At 34.5% G+C, this 18550-nt stretch overlaps 1 long non-coding RNA gene across 1 annotated transcript; it reads right to left on the reverse strand.

The window, feature by feature from the left end:
• Nucleotides 1–8124: 8124 nt before the first annotated feature.
• On the reverse strand, nucleotides 8125–9557 carry LOC134260248 (uncharacterized). The gene is made up of 3 exons (XR_009990505.1): nucleotides 9228–9557; nucleotides 8876–8942; nucleotides 8125–8669 (listed from the first exon to the last, which is right to left on the reverse strand). It is a non-coding gene; the product is annotated as an uncharacterized LOC134260248 (long non-coding RNA).
• Between the last annotated feature and the right edge of the window lie 8993 nt (nucleotides 9558–18550).

The raw sequence follows: 18550 nt of genomic DNA on the forward strand, positions 1-18550 counted from the left end.
CCTGTTTCAATGTTATTCAGCTATAAACACCGATTTTAACTTTTCTATTGATTTTTTTTAATGATGATTAAACTAAAATACGACTATTTAAATGATTATTACAGTGTCATTGTGCATGGAACACATTGAATATATATTATTAATGAAAAAATTCACATTGCCCTTTGTTCCTTTGGGTTAATAAATCTTTATATTTCCATTTCTAATTTTCTTCTCTGTGATAACCTTTTGAAAGTTTTGGGAGTATATTCTTGATAATTCTGCCGACATGTAAATTAGGCAGGTCGATAGGTCAACAGCTAAGGAGGCCTTATAAGCATGCAAATCTCGTGCGAATCTGTCTCTGTGTCTGACGCTAAGGAGGCCAAATATGCATGTAAATCTCGTGCGGCTGCCTTTGTGTTTGACGTCTGTGTGCGAAGACTATTGAATTTGGCATGCAAGTCCTAGTGTAATTTAAATCGATTAGTCTACATTTTTAATGTCTAAATCTACAATTTTATTTCACAATGAAATGGAAATATAAGGAATCACTGTCTAGTTTTGAGAGTATGCCAGGGACATCAACAATAGTGGGAAACAAGGGATAATTTTAGCATAACGGGCTTCGCCCGTTATGCAAATTATCCCATGTTTCCCACTATTGTTGATGCCCTGGCATACTCTCAAAACTAGACAGTGATTCCTTAAATATACACTCAAGCAAAGAAAGTTTGATTGCCTGCAATTGAAATAACAGTATCTACTCTTATTTATTTTTTCTCTTTCAACCGTTTGATTTAAATCCAACATAGGAAATTGAACTGCATAAAAAAAAGTTTCTGTTAGGTTTAAGTTTCCTACACATTGGAATCATATAGTTTTCCTTGTGGACTATAAACATATTTATCTGGGGGGTATGGTATATGTTTGTTATATAATACAGGATTTTTGCATCCTTGATATGAATACAGGCATGCGCCCTGTATCAGCACCCTGTATTTCACCCTTTATCACACCTTTTATTACACCTTTCCGGAACACCTCTGCACTTTTCATATGGAGTACCTCGCATCTTTTTTATTATTATGTTCAATATGTTTTGTTTCTTTTTTTCATTTGAACATACATGGGACCTAAAACCTGATGACACATGAGCATAAAAATATTTTGAAATATATGAAAAAAAGATACAGGACAAAATCTGCATTACACCCCATATCAACCCTTGACCAATATCAGCCCTTGGGGTGATATTTTAGTCACTGGTTGATAAAAGTATGTGAGACAGATTTGCAATGTATTATTCTCTATATAATGTCTAAATGGTATGTGATTTTAAGACGATGCAAACTATAGATAAGGCAGTATTTTAAGTATTCTCACTCAGTATACATTGTTTTGTTATATTTCAACTACAGCGGTAGCCTAGCCAGATCACTAGAATTACATGATACAACATCATTGTTAATAATAGCCTTTATGTAATATATGATGCAAAGTAGTTAAACTTTCATGTTTGTTTGAGTCTCATTGTGTCATTAGCTATCCCCTTGAGAAAGAGTTGTAATTATCCAATCGTAGTGCATATTCAAATCACGTGATACAAGATAGCGTCATTTCACTCATCTAGAAGTGTCAACAAGTTCACAGAATTGTTTTAAGAAATTTACCCAACCTCTGTCCCCCTTCATACTCCATGATAAAAACATTGTAGTCACTAAAATTATGTTTATTTGTAATTTGTTTATCATGATATATATTTTGTGCCATCTAACTTGCCATCTGGCAACTTTTGTCTCATCAACGTTATTACTTTTTTTCTTTTTAAATACTTTGTGTAAAAATATTGGCAGCTTTTTGTTTTGACAACTTTGTGGTTTATATACTTTTTATTTGTCAAAATATTTGTGATAACCAGATTTGTTCTTTTTATAAGTTTATTAATTATGAATATCAATGATATTACAAATTATAATGGTAATGATATTGGCAGTAATAAATGACAGTGTGCTGTACAAATGAAAAATAAGAAAAACATGACATTACTTACAAATGTAAATTCACATGAATATTATGAAGCATTACTAAAAAATATGAATAAAAATAATTTTACAAAATATGACGGACAGTTGACCTTTTCATTATAAAGATTTATAACATATTACACTCATAATAATCTCATGAATAAATATAACATGCTTTCATATAAATCTTACCCCAACTAGGGCCTCAATGCATAAACTCAGGTCAAGGTCACCGTCGACCACAGTGATACTGTACAACCTAACCAAAAATCAATATACCTATGTTACCTCTAATTGTAGTTGTAAACAATAAAAAAGTATATCTCGTAAAATAATTTTAAACTTCTTCATAACAAAAGTCTATTAAACATCACCAGAAATAAAATGAATAGCCAATATTATATGGAACGTTTATCAACAAAACATGCTGAACTTATTCTATTAAAATAAATATTTTCAGACTTTACAAATATTAAAATAACCCTACCAAAACATACTTTACTATCATGAGCAAAGCTATATTAACAAAAAAATGTAGACTTACAGTTGGTACACCTAGCTAGAGATAATATTCAGCTTCAACAATGTTATTGTTCAACACACAGCCTTCATAGCGCGAAACATTTCGTGCAAAATCATAAACTATGAAGTCACGTGATCACAGGAAGTGATGTTGAAATTATCAAAATATTAAACAATACATTTAAATAAAAACTTGTGTGTAGTTTCCATCATTATTTGAAAAATGACAATGACAAAAATTATTTTAAATAAAAATCTTAAATACTTTAGCTGAACAGAATTTCTGTTACTAAAAATAGATGCGGAAATTACCCTCAATGACAAACAGTGTATGAAAACAAAGAGAGATAACTCTTTTGTGAAAATCACCACATCACATTCTTCCCTGCTAAGTATTTTTGCTTTCCACAGCAAAAAATTGAAAAAATATACACACACAAAAAAATATTTTTCCAGAAGACAAATATACACTTATTTTCAAACATATTACAAAATGTCTGTTTCAAATCAGTATTTACACAAAAATTTCTTGAGATTCTAATACCGATTGTGGCAACTTGTTCGGATTCGAATGTTTTCCTGCGGTAGTTCTCAAAGATCTGCGCAACGGAACCGGCTTCCCTGCTTTTTCTCTTGCATCCTCTGAATGTACGGAGTTTTCAGTATTTGTATTGAATTCACATTTTTCACTTGAATCACATTTTTCACTTGAATCACATTTTTCACTAGATTCACATTTTTCACTTGATTCACATTTTTCACTATGAATTCCCACTGAAGAATCATCACCATTCACATCTGTCTGTAACCGATCTGCTGGTATGTCTGATTGTGTTTCTTTATCCTTGGAATCTTTCTGCGCTGAAATTTTCTCCATAGGTTGAGGATAGAGAGTTGACCATCCACTTCCCTCATCTTTTTCGGTGTTGTCCACAGCATCGACTTTCTTCAGGGAATCACAAAACTCTCCTGTATTTAACAGTTCTGTTCTGGTAACTGTTTTCTTTTCTCCTGAACCATCTAACAACTGTACTGTGTATACGTTATTTTCACGTTTTTCAAGTACTTTGTATGGAGTTGAGTTCCAATGATCTTGAATCTTGTTTCTGCCCAAAATGTGATTCTTCAGTAACACTATGGATCCTACTGGAATAGGTTTTTCATGTGCGTTAGCATTATAACGATCTCGTCTATTCTCAGCATTTTTCTCTATGTTATCTGAAGCTAACTTCATCATATCCTGCATTTTCTTGTTATGCTCTAGAATCCAGTCATCCACACCTTCCTGATTCTCCTCTGAATTTAAAAGCAAGTCTATTGGTAAACGTGGGTTTCGTCCGAACATCAAATAGTATGGCGACAAACCTGTAGACGCATGTGGAGTTGCATTGTAGATGTATGTCATCTCAGCTAAATAATCAGGCCATCGCTTTTTCTTCTCGGGTGGTAAAGTTTTTAATCTGTCATGCAACGTACGATTATATCGCTCACATTGTCCATTCCCAATAGCGTGATAGGGAGTCGTCCTTGACTTTTGAATGTTATAGATCTTGCACAATTCCTTGACTACATCACTTTCGAAATTCCTTCCTCTATCAGAATGAATACGATGAGGTATGCCGAATTTGAAAAACCAGTCTTTTACCAATACTTTTGCCACTGTAACTGCCTTTTGGTTTGGGGTCACTATAGCTTGTGTAAACTTTGTAAACACATCTGTTATGATGAGCACATTTTCTTTTCCATCACTAGATTTCTCGAGGAGAGTAAAATCTATGGCGACAATTTCCAATGGCTTATGAGCTATCAAACTTCCAATTGGCGGTCTAACAGTTGGTATAGGAGCCTTGGCAATCATACAGCGCTCACATTTCTTGATCCAATGTTGGATGTCGGAATACATTCCTGGCCAAAAACATCTCCTTTTCACGAGTGCGAAAGTTCTCTCAATTCCTTGATGACCAGAATAATTATGCAGAGAGTCCAATACTTGATATTTCAAGGATTCTGGAAGTATTAACTGCAAAAATTCTCCCTCTGAATCTTGACATTTCTTGTATAGAACACCATCTTTGAGAAATAATTTGTCCCATTTATGCAGTAGTTTTCGTGCAATGGGTGGTTCCTTCCCGATTAATCTCAATGTTGGTTTATGTCCTTTCTTTAACCAGGATAGAACGGCAGCCAACGAAATGTCTTCCAATTGTAATTTTGCAAGCTCTTCCTTGGAAAATTCTGGAAACATCTTAGTTGCTGTAAACTCAGAATCATCTTTTGATTTTTCCTTAGACTGCAGGCTCTGAACATCAGTTAATGTTGTACTTTTCACCAAATTGGTAAGAATTTCTTCTGAGTATACATGTTCTGTTTTATCTGTACACCATGCCACTGACATTTCCTCGGTTAAAATGGATTCTGCATGAACAGTTTTTCGACTAAGTGCGTCAGCATTCCTATTTGAACGTCCTGATCTGAACATGATCTCAAAGTCAAATTGCGCCAGTTGAGCAGCCCATCTCATTTCTACGGATCCTAACTTAGCAGTCTTAAAATGGCTTAACGGATTGTTGTCGGTGTAAACAACGAATTTTCCTCCTAACAGATAGTCTCTGAATTTTTCTGTTATAGCCCATTTCAAACTAAGTAGTTCAAGTTTCATAGAACTGTAGTTAGACATATTTCTCTCTGTTGGACGAAGACTTCTTGAAGCGTATGCTATGACAACACGTCCTTTATCCTGATCTTGCGATAGCACTGCGCCTAACCCGTCGTAACTTGCATCAATTTCCAAGATGAACTGTCTCTTGAAGTCCGGGTATCCCAAGATAGGAGTTGTCGTAAGTGCTTCTTTCAACTTCATAAATGCATGATCACAGTCTTCATTCCATCTCGCACAAAATGAACCATCTACCGTTTTTATCCTTGTTCGCTTGGTTTTCTTCTCCTGTTTGGTAAGGATAGCATGTAATGGGGCAGCTATTTTACTAAAGTTTTTCACAAATTTTCGGTAGTACGAACATAATCCTAAGAATGAACGCAATTCCCTCTCAGATTTTGGTTTAGTCCAAGTAGTGATGGCAGATATTTTGCTGGGATCAGTTTCAATGCCTTTTCTGGAAATTTTATGTCCCAAATACTTGACTTCTTGTTTGAAGAAATGGCACTTCTTTGGATTAATTTTCAAACCGTGTTTGGTCAGTCTTGAAAATACAAAATCAAGTCTTTCTAGGTGTTGTTCAAAAGTTGATGAGTAGACCAAAATATCGTCTAAGTATATCAGTAGAAACTCAAAATTCTTGTCTCCAAGACATGCTTCCATCAAACGTTGAAAAGTTCCTGGACTGTTACACAAACCCATAGGCATTCTAAGGTATTCGTACAATCCTCCGGATCCTATACGGAATGCGGTCTTTGGTATCGACTCATCATCTAATGCGACTTGATAGTAACCTTGCGCTAAATCAATGGTGCTGTAATACTTTGATCCACATAAAGCATCCAATGACTCTTCAATTCTCGGTAAGGGAAAAGCATCCTTAACTGTCTTTTGGTTAAGAAGACGAAAGTCTACACATAAACGAAGTGATTTATCCTTTTTCCTAACCAATACAGCTGCAGCTCCGTACGGACTAGTACTTGGTCTAATTACTTGCTGATCAAGGAACTTCTGAATGAGCTGTTTCACCTCTTGCATCATGTGGGGTGGTACCCGTCTATGTGGAACAGCGATGGGTTTGTTATCAGTCAGTTCTATGTGGTGCTTTACTGTTGATGTATATCCCAAGTCGTCTTCATCTTTGCAAAATGCTGCTTTATGTTTCTGCAGTAAGTGTACAAGTTTTCGTTGTTGTTCACTACTAAGAGTGGTATCTATATCAAAGTCATGTCCATGTAATTTGATTTTTTCATTTGCATGTTCAGTAATATCTGAATCTATTTCTGTCTCTCCATCAATTTGGACTTGAATTTCATTATCCTTCACTGTCACTTGAACAGAATTATGTAAGGAATCTGCTATTTCTACTTCTTGAACTGTCCCTATCCTCATCTTAGGATTTAACCACACATCCTCAGTCCCTAGATTTATCACTCGTACTGGCACTCTTCCATTTGAAGTCTCTGAATAAGAGTCCATCACCATCACATTGCGTGGTAAATTTCCATGAGGACTTTGAATTGCCTGTACTAGTACATTCGAACATCCTCGGCTTTGTCGTGTAGTACACATCACAGTCACCATGGATTCAGCTGGTACTTTTACTGGAATTCGTCCAACTTTGGCAAAACTAAGCCTGTTAACTTCTGATGTCATTTGATACATGGATAACACAACATTCCATGTGTCACACAAAAGTTTATCTTTGGTATCAGACACGGACTCCAAATGAGTTTTCAGAAGTTTGAAGAAATTACTTCCAAGGACTCCTGGTACTCGGCTCTTCCGTTCTCGACCAAAATCGTCATCGGGATCCCTCACAACTAATACACCAACATTTGGAATTGTGACTATATCTGGGATGCTAATCTCAACTTCCGCATATCCAAGGTATGGAATAGGTAGGTTGTTAGCTCCAGTCACCTTCATCCAAGAAGTAACATCATGAAGTTTTGGCTTATTATCAAGTAGACTTCTAAAAAATGTTTCTGTCACTGTTGAAATTTGAGAACCAGTGTCTAACAAACACATTGTATCTTGGTTTTCAATTTTCACTGACTTTACGGGACAAGGTCCAATTCCTTTGTCAAAAACTCTGTCACGAATGTCTGTTTGCGAGTCTTCAATTTCCACTCCTGCAGTTCGACTCTTCACTACAGAAGTTGTTATTCCCCCTGTTTATTAACATCTTGCTTGGAGTTGCTTTTCCTAGCTTCTGATGGGAAAACAGATGGACACTGATTTGCTTTATGACCCTTGCCACTGCACTTGAAACATGTCACATAGTTTTTCTTAACATTGTCAATCTGTCTCTTAGGCTGTTTGGGTTCTGCACATCTTGCGGTAGAATTGAACTTTTCTGTTAGCGTCTGCAATTCTTTGCTGTGTCTGTCCAGTTGCTGTTGTTGCTTCAGTAGTAACTTCTTTATGTCTTCTAACGAATCAACTAACTGTACTTTGGCTCCTTCTGATGAACACTGTTGTGGTAGATTAAGACTTCTATAATCTTCCGACCAGTCAATCACTGTCTCTCTAAATTTAGGAAAGTTCATATCCTTGAACTGATGTAAGTAACGTCTCATCTCTCTTCTCAGACTGTCATCCCGAATTCCATCAACAAATTTTTCTTTCAACATTGTGTCCTTATCGGTAATCACACTTGAATCCTTGTTGTGGATCTTCTCCATAAGCTTCATCAACGCCAGTGAGTACTTTTGTAGAGTTTCACCCTGTTCTTGGTTGCGCTGGTAAAACTGCTGTTGTAGTGCTGCAATAGTTTGGTAATTAGTAAACACTGAACGTATAATGTTAAATATTTTTTCTGGAGAATCCCTTTCGCTCTCTGGTCGTAAGCGTATTTCGTCCTTACATTGTCCACCAATGTTGTCGTAAATGAAATCAAGTTTGGCATCTAATGGTTCGATTGTTTTTAAGTGTTGTTTTACATCATGAATCCACTCGCATATGTCTGGGTCATTAACACTTATAGGTCGTCCACACAGTTTTGGTATTTTCTTCTCCCTTGCTATGAAAACAGTTTTATGTTCTTCTGATTTAGCGAAACTCATGTTATGTACATCGGCATTTAATTTTTCAATAATGGTGTTTGCTTTTATTAGTTCATGTTCTAATTTTTCAGTCTTCATAGTTTGAAATGTCAATTTGGCTTTTAATTCTTCTTCCGACATGGTAATAAATAATACACTGTAACTCTCCTACCAAATGAATCCTAAGTTGCTCTAGTTGTCCGAAACAGCTCTTCACATCATATCGTCACTGAACCATTAACTCTCATGTTGATACTGGAGACCTAAATTATGCACATCACACTGCCATATAATCCGAGTTAACCATTAATATATCCTGTCCACGACGCCATTTTGTGATAACCAGATTTGTTCTTTTTATAAGTTTATTAATTATGAATATCAATGATATTACAAATTATAATGGTAATGATATTGGCAGTAATAAATGACAGTGTGCTGTACAAATGAAAAATAAGAAAAACATGACATTACTTACAAATGTAAATTCACATGAATATTATGAAGCATTACTAAAAAATATGAATAAAAATAATTTTACAAAATATGACGGACAGTTGACCTTTTCATTATAAAGATTTATAACATATTACACTCATAATAATCTCATGAATAAATATAACATGCTTTCATATAAATCTTACCCCAACTAGGGCCTCAATGCATAAACTCAGGTCAAGGTCACCGTCGACCACAGTGATACTGTACAACCTAACCAAAAATCAATATACCTATGTTACCTCTAATTGTAGTTGTAAACAATAAAAAAGTATATCTCGTAAAATAATTTTAAACTTCTTCATAACAAAAGTCTATTAAACATCACCAGAAATAAAATGAATAGCCAATATTATATGGAACGTTTATCAACAAAACATGCTGAACTTATTCTATTAAAATAAATATTTTCAGACTTTACAAATATTAAAATAACCCTACCAAAACATACTTTACTATCATGAGCAAAGCTATATTAACAAAAAAATGTAGACTTACAGTTGGTACACCTAGCTAGAGATAATATTCAGCTTCAACAATGTTATTGTTCAACACACAGCCTTCATAGCGCGAAACATTTCGTGCAAAATCATAAACTATGAAGTCACGTGATCACAGGAAGTGATGTTGAAATTATCAAAATATTAAACAATACATTTAAATAAAAACTTGTGTGTAGTTTCCATCATTATTTGAAAAATGACAATGACAAAAATTATTTTAAATAAAAATCTTAAATACTTTAGCTGAACAGAATTTCTGTTACTAAAAATAGATGCGGAAATTACCCTCAATGACAAACAGTGTATGAAAACAAAGAGAGATAACTCTTTTGTGAAAATCACCACATCACATATTTTTGCCAAATTAATGATTGTTTGCAACAGGGGAGATACCGTTGCCAAATTCATTGTTCTTTGTACTCAGGAAATATCCCGCTGAGCTCCCCTTAACATTATTTGTGTTATATACTTATTGTCATTTAATAAATGACAATTCTCACTCAGTATACATTGTTTTGTTATATTTCAACTATAGCTGTAGCCTAGCCAGATCACTAGGATTACATATTTATACTTATGGTTAAAATAATTCCATTTTTTCTGAAATCGTTATTTATGTCAACCGTTGAACATCTATTATAAAGGGTTTTCGTGGCGCTTGTAAAGGAAAATCAGTAATAAACTTGATCCATACCTATGATTTTTTCTCTAGATAATGTACAATGAAAACTGAAATTGTATAATTTCATCTCTCAGAGCCAAACAAATTAACATAACGATTTTTAAAAAGGTTTCACTCACAAAATATTTGGATAAACTGAACAAACACACATTTCTAAAGATTTAAAACTATTCCCAGCCTATCTTATCAATTTACTGTATTCAGCCGATGAAAACTTTAATTACAAATGTTAACATATGGATACGATGACCTTGTCAACGATTCAATACAATCCACTAAAAAGTCAGTGCCTCTGATGTAATAAAGGTCTGTGTTTGCCATGCTCTTTATTTGTACATTGTTTGAATAGACCGATGAGCTTGAATAAACTTGATTTTAACAAATTTTGCTTCACATAAATTACAAATTTAAGACAAATTACCATAACCTCGGGTTTTTTCTGGTTTGAAAATTGAAAACTCCATCATGATTAAAGTTGAATCCGACCTTCATATAATATACTTACGATACCTACAAAATGTAATTGGCAAAGTAATGTTTCCTCAGTAAGGATTAGTTATACTTCACACATATAGTGACATTTGTGAGACGGACGAATGTCTAGACATGCGAAGTTTCGGTCGCTTCGAGATCTCATCGATGTTTCTATCGCGTTGTTAGACTCGTAAAGCGGACAATATCCGGGCATAAACATTCCGTCGTGGAATCTCCATTTACCACCAATTTTTTCCCCTTGGATCCACACTTGGATAGGATTTTTTAAATGGCATATGGTTCTACAACAAGAAATAGTAGAGATTTCAAAACTTATACAAGCCATGTGCACGGCACCGGATCCCCTCTCTGGTTCAAATTTCCGTGTTTGCAGTACTCCTAATTTTGCATTGTTTACATTATGGACTTTTGAGCTTGAACACTGCTCATTATCTCCATATATTTTATTACCTATCAAATACAGCAAATTTATGCATAAAAGGTTTTCCTCAGAAAATTAAATATACAATAGGTCATATTTTAATTCTGATAAGAAATTAGGTTGAAAAATCTATCTTCTTACTGCTAAAGAACTAGGTTTTAATTACCGAGGTGATTCTTTAAAATATCGTATTTCTTCTGCGAATCGATTCGAATCAGGTCCCCGCCATCTTCAGCACAACTGCTGACAGCTTCCGGGTAGGTCAATGTTTTGGAAACATACTTCAAACAGGTGGTGAAATTGGTAGAACTATAATAACTGTAACAAGGCGGACATATATCTGCAAAATGCAAAATAATTATGATTAATATTTCATTTGGGAATACAGTAAAGTTTACTGGAGCTTGATTTGGTTCATTATCTTTTAAAAGTAGCATTGTTGATTTTTTTGTTAACTTTTGTAAAAAAATATATCGGAATCCTTAAATTCTTAAAACCATTTTGGATCCGGTTTTTGACCTTGTTTAGAGTATGTATGCGTATTATCGTATAATTTGGCGCGATTCCGGTCAGAAAATATGTGAACAAGTACACTCAAACTTAAAGATGCTGTATCATATTTAATTTGGATGTTATTTTTAAATTCATAAAAAGCTACTTAACTCAAACCCGGCATTGAAAAGAAGTTGATGTTGCATTGCATGCTTTCAGCAATCTTCTTTCTAGTCAGCTTTCTGTAAATTTAGTGCCAGGTACATGTTTAATGACACTGTTTTTCGGAGCTTTTCTACAGACACTTCAAATAACTGTGCCATTTTTTAACACCTTTCATATTTTTTAAAGATTTGCATTTCGATATATTTCTAACCTTGGGGGTTTAAGGGTTCATGTTCAATCATATCACTAGCTTTTCAGGTTTATATTGTTCATGTAGAAATAAACATCATTTAATAATTTTTTGAAAAACAAAATCCTAGCTGGTACTAAAATTACTCATTTTTTTATTGTTGCGCATTACATGTTTGTCTTGTCATTTGCCGGTGGATTGGCTACAAATTCTGACCTAAACTCTTCACTTATGTCCAAGAGTAGCTTAGAATCTTTTTCATGTCAGCACTTACTGCGACATTGGACCTCAGTTTGAACGGTTTCTCTTAGGAACTGGTCTCAATGTATCACATAGCTGCAGAACAATAGCTCTTCGAAAAAAATATTTTGACAGACCGGAGAGCTACAGTGCCACCCATTGTAAAAACTGTATACTTATTGCGCAAAAATGTTGCGCTTAGTTTTGCATTTATTCTTACCAAATGCTTACCTTAATCGCACAAAATATAGATTAAAAAATTCCTTACTTCTCTGTGAAGTAATCTCGTTGTTGACCTCTGCACGAAGTGCGTTTGACCGAATTATCTTGAAAACCAAAATGGACGATATTTCTTATGATCTCAGTGTCATGGCCAGGAGGGCTATTAACAACAATTACAGGGAATATTTTGTTGTTGAAACAGTGAAAGAATTTGTTAGGAACACACGGTAAGTAATATTTTACGATTACAGTTAAAACATGGAGAAATAAACCGAGAAACAGAGCACTTTTTGGGTGCAATTAATATACAGCTTTTTTTAATGGGTGGCACTGTGGCTCTCCGGTCTATCAAAAGGAATATATATATATATTTTTCGGAGAGCTATAGTTCTGCATCTACGTACAGCAGTTGGAATTAAACCTGCAACTTTGTAGCAGACCCGCTAAACACTTCGCCAGGCGGGCGATTAGGGTATTTTACAAGTTTTCTATATATTAAACTCAAACTTACCCCTTTTCATTGTTTATGACCTCCATCCTTGTTGACTTAAGACATTCCCTGTTAAATCATGGCAATACATACAACGTTGATCAAGAATGTTATAACTCAACATGCAAAATGTCAGCTGGGTTCTCAAACATTTGGATAAACATCGTAAGAACTTTGAATATCGTTGTATTGCAGACAAGAAGAAGTCGGCATGATTCCAGATTTCAACGCATAACTGATTTTCATGCAAGTTGTAGATTTAGATAACATACAGATAAAAAGTAAACAAAGCATAAACTTTGGTTTGTTCATTAGAGTAAGATGAATTTAATGTTTCGTTATATCCGTCCTGTTTATTCTACTGTATACTTCCTAAATGGATGCAAATTTCGCCGTAAATTAAGAAAATAGGATAATACCTTTCTAGTTTCTAGAGTAAAAAGGAACCCAAATGTGAAGGCCATATCCTTTACGTGAGTTATACAGGCATAGACAGTTAAAATAGCCCTTAAACTCTTTCATAAGTTGTCTTGACCACTTAAAAATTTCAAAGGCATTGTCAATAACAAAATTGAAATCTTTTAAACAATTATTGTAACACATTGATTTCTTAAAATGTGTCAATTTTATATTGTTTAAATTGGTAAATTGGGATGCCCTATTCTTGCTTTAATACCACTACTTTATTGAATTACTAGTAAACGGGTGTATATTAAACAGGAACCAGCATTATATAGAATATATAATTCCGGATTATGATATCAGATAAACAAACATTTGTGTAAGTAACCTTTGTTTCTTTTTATGACCTACTGTGGCGGAAGTTTATTGTTGTGCTTTGAAGTATTTAGAATTTTCCTAAAACGCATAATTGCCGCCCTAAAACGTATTCTTAAAAGCTTAGCGCATTACTTCAGCATATATATCCCTATATATTTCCATTTCAATTTGTTTGGGCTTTTTTCGTGATAACTCTTTAAATAGCTTATTTGATGTCATGATCATTCTACCGGATGTAAATTTTGCCAAGCAATACTTCAGCAGCTAAGGAGGCCCAATATGCATGTAAATTTCGTGCAGCTGTCTCTGTATTTTACGCATGTGGGCGGGAACTTTTGAAAATGAGATGGGAGGTCTCGTGTAGGTAAAATCTATTAGACATATTTATACCCCAATAGAAAAGCGGGAAGGTATATAGTAATCGGGATGTTCGTCCCTCCGTCTGTTTCTCTGTGGGGTATCCATCTGTTATCCGCAACACCCCCCATACTACTGAATAAAATTTGATGAGACTTGGACAGAATCTTTATAACATATTGCATATTTTACTTTTTGATTCGACACATTTTTTTGGGTTTCCCATAGCAAAACATGGACACTGCAATTGTATTCATAGTGTAGCGGCTTAGACCAAAATTTCAGCAAAATAGTTCACTTGTGAATACAAGCATGAAATTTGGCATAAATGTCTATCTGATACCACTAAATCTAAAACGTCGCTGGCCGCCGCGATTTCCGCCATTTTCAAGATGGCCGCCACTTAAACAATATGATGATATTTTTATCCATTTTGGCATCATATACAGTCTTTTACAACCAAAGTAATTCTTATACAAATTGATTTTCTTATAATGCATTTGTTTATATCGTTCCCTATTATAGATTTACATATAGTTACACTGAATAATATGTATCATCACAGTAGCGAGAAGCCATTTTTTAATACGTGTAGATGTTTCACAAAAGCTTCACAGGCGTTCCCTCACTATCCAGTGGGCCTAAATACTAAGTAAAATCTTATACTAGTATTTGAAAGTCCTCAGTAAGTGAAATAATCCATCAAGAAACGAAAAATTTCTTGTAGTGAAACACTCCTTCAAGGCAAGGTAAAATCTCAATAAATGAAATGATCCTCCATGCAATGAAAATCTCATTGACTGAAATATTCTTTCACGCAACGTTTAATCTTAATGAGTGAAATAATCCTTCACAGAACGTTAAACAAAAGGTAACCAATCTTTGTATTTATGACATAAACCAACAGGTAATGCTTCACAGAACATTAAACAAAAGGTAACCAATCTTTGTATTTATGACATGAAATAACAGGTAATCATGGATAAAATGAAGGCAGTACCATCCTTTTCAAATCCAAGACAAACGCCTGTGATGGCTTATAACCAAGCTATATTTGTTCATGCCAAAAGATACAATGAGAATGAGCGGAAATTTATGGTGAAGATATATTTTTTTTAATATGTATGATGGGTTGCATATTGAAATGGCAGCTTTCAAACTGCTTGGTGATTTGTTAAAAGGAAGCGGCTGGATGACAGCATTAACTCAAGCAGACATAAGTTGCATATTCTGGAACTGCTGAGTCTTTCCTTACAGTTTCTAATCTAGCTTAAACAGGGCAAGATCGTCAGATTAGAGCCCGCTGTCTGTGTAACTTGATAAAAAGGCATATCAAAATGCAAAGGAACTCGATGATTGCGATGAAATTAAAATAGATGACCTATTTTTCTTAGAATTCAGAACAAGATACAAAGATTTCACAATTCAAATTTTGGTAAAGAATTCTTTAGGAACTCGTCGTCCTCTCTCGTCGTCTTTATCATATCAGATTCCATATTGTTGGCTCTTGGTCATATAAATTATGCTCTATAGCTACCATTTCACCTTCAGGTGCAAACAAAGCACCTGGACATATGCTAAGCATTTGAAAAGGGAATTTTCCTTGAGAAAGACTTGAGTTATTTTCAACCATTGCCATTGGTCAAGCCCACGAGCAAAACAATGTTATAATAATTGTAAAAGGTCATCGTTAACTTAAGATCCAGCTTCACTAAGGTGCAGGGTGGTAACTGGGTCAGAAATCAGCAGACTTACTGAAGAGTTTACATGAATATGTGGAAATATTCACGAGAAGAAGAAAACATTACGAAGAAACCCATGCTGCTCAGAAAGGTTTTTTTTCAAAAGCAATCGGCCTCTGTCTATGTTTTTGGAAATGGGACATCCACTTGAAGAAGAGTCGTTGGATCTTTATAGCTGTTGTCGAAACTGAAACTGCAGATGAAATACCGGTATTGAAAATAGGAGAGAACAATATAGGGAATTTCTTTTTAGGAATATGTGCAGGGTTTAATCCAGGTTTATGAACTTTTTCAGAAGAATAAATTTCGTCTATTTAATCCCAAACCAAAATCTGATTTTTCAAAGTCAAAATTAGTAAATTTTGAAGACTGTAGCCTTTTTTCTAGGTTTTCTTTCAAAATTTTCTTTCAGAGTAGGCAATGCGATCTACAATAATATTTCGAACATGAAAACCAGGATCCCCTCTCTTTCACAACATGGTTTCTTAAATACGGGTGTTAAATCTCAATTGATGCCTATTTTGGAAGCAGGTCAAGAGTTCCGAAATAATGAACTGAAAGTTGATTCACTGGTAAATGACAGTGCGTTATTAGTCAATTCAAAACAACCTGGGCAAAGTCGAAATCTTAATATGCCAATGTCATTATCCTTCCAAAGATTAATTCCCCTTCAAAAGATAATTTGAGGGCATACACTATCTTCGATGTTTAGAAAGACCATCGTCTTAAGGCAGAAACTGAAAGAAAGTGTGGCAGGGGGTCTAGACGAAAAAGTAACTGGAAACACTAGACCACCAAAGTCATGGAACACTTTCCTTCAGTGTGATGAGAACAAAACTAAACTATTTGGGTTTTAGCAGACACATTTATATTTACGATTACAGAGACAACTACTGACACTGTAGTAGGAAGAAAATGTTGTCAGTAAAGCTTTAGAAACTGACTTTATACCACCATGCAACCATGAAGAAGCTGACACCCACATGTTCCTACATGCAAAACATGCAGCACTGGGTGATGGCATATCAATCAACATAGTCAGCTCGGTTGCAAACGTTGTTGTTGTTAGTGTACTGTAACTCTTTTTGATGAATTGAATGAGGATCAGCTATGGATGACATTTTAAAGGACAAGGATTTGCGATGGATACAAATTCATGATATTGTTAGATCACTTGGGCCTAGATCAAATGCATTATTTACCATTCTTTTATGCATTAATGGGATGTGATACAGTGTCAGCCTTTGTTGGGAATGGTATAAAGACAGGCCATGAGTATGTTTGAGAACGCCACAGAAATATTCCGATCCTGAAGCACTCCTTGTGACAATTTGACAGAACCTATAACCAATTTACATGTACTAGTCGAAAATGTATTGTCATCATGTACGATCAACAATGCCAATAACGTAAATGATGCACGCCTCGATCCCCTCCCTCATGAACTGCTCTTGTAGAGCATATTAGGAGAATTGAATTGCAGGATGGACATTTATGGGGTCAGTCACTGTGCGAGTGTCTAACTTTACCATCAACTTCTAGGTGGGGTTGGTAAAAAGAATGCGAGTTTGGGTCTCACACTGGACATTCTTGCAACTAATTACTGCATCATGTCAAAAACAACTAAGATGTGGGTGTAAAACGACTTCTACTGCTTTAGTTTCAAATTACCTTACACTGCTTTATGCAGCTGTACACTGTTCAGAAGACTTTAAGTCAATTATGTCATTAAAACAGCTTTTTTGTATTCAAGCGCATGTGCAGTGTATGTATATGTAAAATGGAGCTCAAACTACATCATATACCAAGTTCCCTTTTTATTATTTCAGAAAAAAATAAAAGTATTACCAAGAAACATATAAAATATCAGAAAAAAAATATAAAAACAGACGTCATTTTGAAATAATTTCTTATTTCAGTAATAGTCAAAGAACCTTCATGCAAAAATTGGTGCTTGTATCCGCAAGTGAAATATTTTTCCCACTACCCGCGCCGCTATCATGTGGGAGGCGGAGGGTATCACTTAGTGAACTCATCTCTAACAATACCTCTAGTTTTGAATTATTTTGTTTTGGAAAATATTGAAACTTCTGCTTACATTGATAACTGAAGAAAAGAGCTTTCGGTTTTGGCAGGAGAGGTCTTGGACAAAAGATCATTGAAATATTTTTTTTCTTTCTATTAAAAACTAAAGGCCCAAAAGCTCTTAATTTAAACATCCACCTATTTAATCTGAAACAAGGAGAGATCTAGAGTATTTGATAAAGGTCATAACTAGGAGGGAATTTATGATATCGTAAATGTACAAAGTAAAGTAGCGTTGATTTTTTCCTATTTATTAAAAGGACACTTTATGCACATTTTCTCCAGACTATGTATCTGATATATGTATTCTGATACCAAACGTTTATTGTTAAAATAGCAATGAAAGGATAATTTGTGTATATTTTTAGCAAAACAATTTAAGAACATGTTTACATTTGATAATTTACATCAAATATAAAATTCCTATTAGGAACTCTTGGAGATATAACACAGGTAAATGGTAAGGTATCAAGCATATGTTAGCCTCCCATTTAATGGAATTGAATGCAGAACATAAAGAACGATTCATATCCTTTTACATATCACATCCTGTATCAGCCCGAGACACCAATATCAGCCAGAAGATTTGATCAGCTTCTATGGAATTTTATATTAAGAGCATTGCTTTAAATTCTCTTTAATGGATTCTTTTGACTTCCTGTTTTCTCTCCCGTAGACTTTGAATGGCACACTGTAGCTTAAAGGTCATACGAAACAGTTCATAACACTAGGATTTTACTTTTTAAACATAAAGACTGGTATGAAAGAATGTCAAATTACGCTTTGTAAATAAAAATTGCCTTTGCTTAACAGAAAAATGAAGGCCTAAACTTGTCCACTTGATAAATTTGTTAGCCGGTTATCGTTCTTGATTTTGTGTTTCTTGACGTCACAAAGACCTATTGATGTAAATAACATTAGACTTACGGTATTTTATTACATTTTTAACAGTGAAAT

The sequence above is a fragment of the Saccostrea cucullata genome, unplaced genomic scaffold (genome assembly GCF_032062105.1).
Source record: "Saccostrea cucullata isolate Sc308-1 unplaced genomic scaffold, CSIRO_AGI_Scuc_v1 ctg1513, whole genome shotgun sequence".
NCBI lineage: Eukaryota > Metazoa > Mollusca > Bivalvia > Ostreida > Ostreidae > Saccostrea > Saccostrea cuccullata.